Source organism: Oncorhynchus tshawytscha, linkage group LG13 (assembly GCF_018296145.1).
Source record: "Oncorhynchus tshawytscha isolate Ot180627B linkage group LG13, Otsh_v2.0, whole genome shotgun sequence".
Classification (NCBI taxonomy): domain Eukaryota; kingdom Metazoa; phylum Chordata; class Actinopteri; order Salmoniformes; family Salmonidae; genus Oncorhynchus; species Oncorhynchus tshawytscha.
Genome location: NC_056441.1, coordinates 42427429 through 42433428, shown reverse-complemented (window position 1 = coordinate 42433428; position 6000 = coordinate 42427429). Strand labels below are relative to the sequence as shown.

At 44.5% G+C, this 6000-nt stretch overlaps 1 long non-coding RNA gene across 2 annotated transcripts in view; it reads left to right on the top strand.

Moving 5' to 3' along the window:
- The first annotated feature begins 239 nt into the window (after positions 1-239).
- Positions 240-6000, top strand: part of LOC121839068 — an 80284-nt gene continuing 74523 nt past the window's right edge. Inside the window, exon 1 of one of the 2 annotated variants that reach the window (XR_006078624.1) lies at positions 240-665. This is a non-coding gene — a long non-coding RNA (uncharacterized LOC121839068). The remainder of the gene's footprint in view (positions 666-6000) is intronic. The other variant, XR_006078623.1, reaches the window with a different exon arrangement.

Genomic DNA, 6000 nt, shown 5'->3' with positions numbered 1-6000 from the left:
CATCTGAATACATTTAAACTCATTGAAGACCCATTGCTGTCTACAAAGTGGTATAGGTGAGCCTACAAGACTGTTGCTGACTTCTTGACCGTGACTTTTTTTGTGACCACTTTTATGAAGGTGATGAGGCCACCACGGTCAAGGGAAGAAGGATGGAAGAATTTTGATTCAGGGCATGTGGTGGTACCAAAAACGCACCACCACATGCAAAATATTATTTTACCCACCAAAAAAGTATCACCACATGCCCCGAATCACGTTCTTCCATCCTCTTCCTTGTTGGTGGCCTCTTATCACCTTCATAAGTGGGTTAGTCCCGCACACTAACTCCATGGGAACCGGGACTTTTTGACGAAGAGCTCGGTTGAACCGCAAAGAGGAGGAAGATTTGTGACAGCGCACAAGGAAGGACACGGCTGCTCGTTACACGACAGTTCGTGTGGGTAGACCGTGCTTGTCGGCAGTGTGGCGAACCGAACCGCAGCCTCTTCTACAGTTGTTTTTTTGACGGAGAATGTATCATACTCACCTCTACTCAATGAACCTACCTTGAGCTCATTATTTTGTTGTGGTTTTCGGCGTCAAAGCGACAGAGATGGAAAGCAAGTTAGCCAGCACTACTCCATCTTCCTCTTCATTTGATATGCAGCTACTGACATAACCAGGTGCGCTGAAGTGACAGAGGTATTTCGGTGTTCTGGCGACGTGTTTCTGTTAGCTACGTTGAATACATTGGCTGTTGAAAATGCTATCCTCACTAGCTTACTAGGTACAGGTAGACTATGTCCAATAGGCTATGTTCACCGAAATGTAAATATGACATTATGCCATAGAGACCTCTGATGATATACTGTTAAGGGTTTATACACATTTTCCATGACTGCTCCATGACTTTTAACCAAATTGTCATGACTATTATTATAGCCTACATGAAAAAGTAAGCATTATTGACAGTGGAAGGCAGCTGTGTCTGATCCCATGTAGACCTAACATATCTTGCCTTTGTGACATTGATCAAGGCACGTAACCCACCACAAGGTAAAAACTGTACTGTTAGTTACATGTGGTCAGCCCTCCACCTGGAGAACTCCTGTGTTGCAGGCTTGGAAAAAGCCAAGTCTGCTTATCAAGGTGCTGTTGAGCAGCTGATGATTAGTCTATAATGTGGTTAGACTAGGGCTTGAACAAAAGCCTGCAAACCCATGCAGTAGCTATCACGGAGGATCCTTGATATCAAATATTGCACCATTACAAGCAAATACTTTTGTCTTTATACATTTTTTTTCATTCAATGAATCAGGGTTCAAATGGATAAGCTAGGCTACCTCAAAGCAAAATATCTATCTAGACACGTTTATCTATAAGGCTCAAATATAATATACATTTTTCATGGGAGCTATATGCACAACAAGTTATTTGTCATTTAGGCTATTCTTAGAATTTCTTTTTTTCGTTGGCACAGTTACATGGCTACTGTTTAGTAGAGGGGAATCCCAGCTTTACAACTGTGCAGTTATTTAGGCTTTACAGTGCTGGTGGAAAGGCGACAGCGACATAAGTGCTTAGTTAGCTACAGTTACCTAGCAAGGTAACTGCTATACGTTATGTTTTGAATTGGCCGTCTGGTCGGGTGCCTGTCATTATTTTATACCTGCTGATAAATGTCCTGTTCTCTCTCTTTGGGCAACGGCCCGCTCCCAATGGCAGACACCCAGCACACACAGACATGCACTGAAGGGTCATTCATATAAGTCCTGATATGTAGATTTTTAAGTGATTCATCATATTTAAAAGTGCGCCCTTAATGAATTACATTAACAAAAAGTATGACCTTACAAACCCTCATTTGACAATTTGGAACAGCGCATCATGCGCATTCAAACAGGCGCATTTTCAACCTGCCCAATCTCGAACAGCCTACTGTCACACACATATTCACAGACGAGCAGCGAATACATTTGAACAATGCGTAATCAAGAAATACATGCCCACTCCCCATTGCTATTCATTGCAGATCCCGCCTTCATTCCTATTTTTTAATCAACCTTTTTTGCCGTGGTGTGTGAATCTGGGCCGGCAATAGGCTACTTTGTCACAGTTTCTAAACCCAGAGGCGCAACATGGCCAGGCTTCCGGAATGGCTTGCAAAACAGACCAAGCAGAGCAGGCCGGGGCTTGGGGTTTGAGAAGTCAATAAGAGAAGTGAAAAATTATTGTTTAGTTGTTCATTTTCTCAAAATCTAAAGGCACAACCTAGATTGGACCGAATGTCTTAAGTAGTTGAACATTTCTCCAACATCGTAAAAGTGAAAAACTGACACGTTTTCATTTTTGTCAAAAACAACTTTATCAAAGGAGTGGTTTTGATTTGATAGCTAATGCGCAGTTCGCCGCGAGACGACTGTTACACGGAACCCAAACTGGCTGCGCGCGTTCGCCATCGTGCACTATAGTGCACAAATTAATTTTGTCCCCCCACACCAAACGCAATTACGACACGCAGGTTAAAATATCAAAACAAACTCTGAACCAATGACATTAATTTGGGGACAGGTCGAAAAGCATTAAACATGTATGGCAATTTAGCTAGTTAGCTTGCACTTGCTAGCTAATTGGTCCTATTTAGCTAGCTTGCTGTTGCAAGCTAATATGTCCTGGGATATAAACATGGAGTTGTTATTTTACCTGAAATGTACAAGGTCCTCTACTCCGACAATTAATCCACACATAAAACGGTCAACTGGATCGTTTCTAGTCATCTCTCCTCCTTCCAGACTTTTTCATCTTTGAACTTATATGGTGATCAGCATCTAAACTTTCATAGTATTACCACGACAACCAGCAAAACAGTTTGTCTTTCAATCATCCACATGGGTATAACCAATGAGGAGATGGCACGTGGGTACCTGCTTCTATAAACCAATGAGGAGATGGGAGACTTGCAGCACGATCTGCATCAGAAATAGGAATGACTTCTATTTTAGCCCGTGGCAACGCAGACGCTCATTGGCGCACGTGAGCAGTGTGGGTGCAATAATTGAATAACATGGATATCTACATTTATTTTGCAATGCTCGCGCAAGCGATGTGTCTGGTCTGGTCGGTATGTTAGACCGATGACGTGTTTCTATGCATGAGCATAGCCAGCCAACGTCGCCATGACATCGCATATAAGTGTAATAGAGGATTTCTATTGGAGAAGTAGTTAATGCCTATCTTCATACTGTACTTTCTTTGACTTTGTTTTTATAGATAGTATGCAATTCCCCCAAAATTATAAGTGTCGGTATGGCGCTCTGGACAGCTCCGGCCCAAGTCAAGCACTGTCATATGTAACGGATGTGAAACGGCTAGCTTAGTTAGCGGTGCGCGCTAAATAGCTTTTCAATCGGTGACGTCACTTGCTCTGAGACCGTGAAGAGTTCCCCTTGCTCATTTTTGGAGAGATGGGTAACGATGCTTCGAGGGTGACTGTTGTTGATGTGTGCAGAGGGTCCCTGGTTCGCGCCCGGGTATGGGCAAGGGGACGGTCTAAAGTTATACTGTTACATTGGTGCCGTGACCCGGATCACTGGTTGCTGCGGAGGAAGGTCAAAAGGGGGGTGAGTGAAACGGCTAGCTTAGTTAGCGGTACGCGCTAAATAGCGGTTCAATCGGTGACGTCACTTGCTCTGAGACCTTGAAGTAGTAGTTCCCCTTGCTCTGCAAGGGCCGTGGCTTTTGTGGAGCGATGGGTAACGATGCTTCGAGGGTGACTGTTGTTCATGTGTGCAGAGGGTCCCTGGTTCGCGTCTGGGTATGGGCGAGGGGACGGTCTAAAGTTATACTGTTACACATACACAGCCTACAATTAAGATTGTTTTATTTCATTATGTCAATTGGCCATTATAACAAGCCTAGATTTTTAATGGACAAATAACCCTACATTTGTCCATTTGCCTTGTTTTCTCAGTCACACATCATGAGCAGTCATTTCAACATAATGTGGTAGGCTATTGTGGTTGTAGCCTAGTTAAAAAATATATTGCACCCTAGGTTAAATCAACAGAAAGTTCATGTTATATTCCTTCAGAACTTCTAGCTTACCAGGTTCCGCAAGACTGACTTGGATGGAATTAGTGATATATCACATTAATATGTATAGCCTAGATACCTGTAAAGCTCACAATGTGGGACAAGAAAGGCAGTTGATAGGCCTGACATCTAGGCTTTACAAACCAACTTTCCCTATAATTTTTTAAGAGGTTGTTTGTCAAAGAAAGTGTCCTCCAACTTGAGACAGCAGGGTCTTTCCACATGATTTCAGTTAATTTCTTACTGCACTCCTTTTGATTTGATGGTGGAAGTGGTCAGAAAGTGCCTTTGGTCCTGAATGCCAAAGCATTCATGAGATAGAGGTGCTCAAAGTTGACCGATTTTGTATACCCCACACTACCATGAGACGTCCATGTCTTAATTAATCACTGAAAAAGATAAATGGATGAGTTTGATATTCTTTGAAAGCTTACAAACAGGATTGTGAAATTATTCATTGATTTCATGGAGAGAAAAAAAATGAATTAAACAATTACCTTTTTTAAGCTTTAACGTCAATTATCTAAAAATGCGTAAACAGAATTTTTGTTTATTTTCACAGATGTTGTAGTTTAGACTGGAGGTCGACTGATTAATCGGAATGGCCGATTAATTATGGCCGATTTCAAGTTTTCATAACAATCGGTAATTGGCATTTTTGGACACCGATCATGGCCAATTACATTGCACTCCACGAGGAGACTAAGTGGCAGGCAGGCTGACTAGCTGTTATGCAAGTGCAGCAAGGAGTGCAGCAAGGTAAGGTGCTAGCTAGCATTAAACGTATCTTATAAAAAACAATCAATCTTAACATAATCACTAGTTAACTACACATGGTTGATGATATTACTAGTTTATCTAGCTTGTCCTTGTCACGCCCTGACCATAGTTTGCTTTGCATGTTTATATGTTTTGTTTGGTCTTGGTGTGATCTGAGTGGGCATTCTATGTTGTATGTCTAGTTTGTCTGTTTCTGTGTTTGGCCTGATATGGTTCTCAATCAGAGGCAGGTGTTAGTCATTGTCTCTGATTGGGAACCATATTTAGGTAGCCTGGGTTTCACTGTGTGTTTGTGGGTGATTGTTCCTGTCTTTGTGTTTTGCACCAGATAGGGATGTTTTGAGTTCTCACGTTTATTGTTTTCGTTAGTTTATTCATGTATAGCATCTTCATTAAAGAAACATGAATAACCACCACGCTGCGTTTTGGTCCTACTCTCCTTCACCACAAGAGAACCGTTACAGAATCACCCACCGCAACGGGACCAAGCGGCGTGGAACAGGTGGAGGCAGCGAGGAGAGCAGAGGCAGCCGGAGAGAGGAGCCGGCGATATGAGGGAACACGGTTGGCAAGGAAGCCCGAGAGTCAGCCCCAAAAATTTCTTGGGGGGGGGCTCACAGGGAGTAGGGCTATGCCAGGTAGGAGACCTGCGCAAACTCCCTGTGCTTACCGGGGGGCTAGAGAGACCGGGCAGGCACCGTGTTATGCAGTGGTGCGCACGGTGTCCCCAGTGCGGGTGCATAGCCGGTGCGGTATATTCCAGCTCCGCGTATCGGCCGGGCTAGATTGAGCGTCGAGCCAAATGCCATGAAGCCGGCTCTACGCATCTGGTCCCCAGTGCGTCTCCTTGGGCCGGCTTACATGGCACCAGCCTTGCGCTCGGTGTCTCCGGTTCGCCTGCATAGCCCAGTGCGGGCTATTCCACCTCGCCGCACTGGCAGGGCGACCGAGAGCATTCAACCAGGTAAGGTTGGGCAGGCTCGGTGCTCAAGAGCTCCAGTGCGCCTGCACGGTCTGGTCTATCCAGTACCACCTCCACACCCCAGCCCTCCGGTAGCAGCTCCCCGCACCAGGCTTCCTGTGGGTGTTCTCGGTCCAGTACCACCAGTACCAGCACCACGCATCAGGCCTACAGTGCGCCTCGCC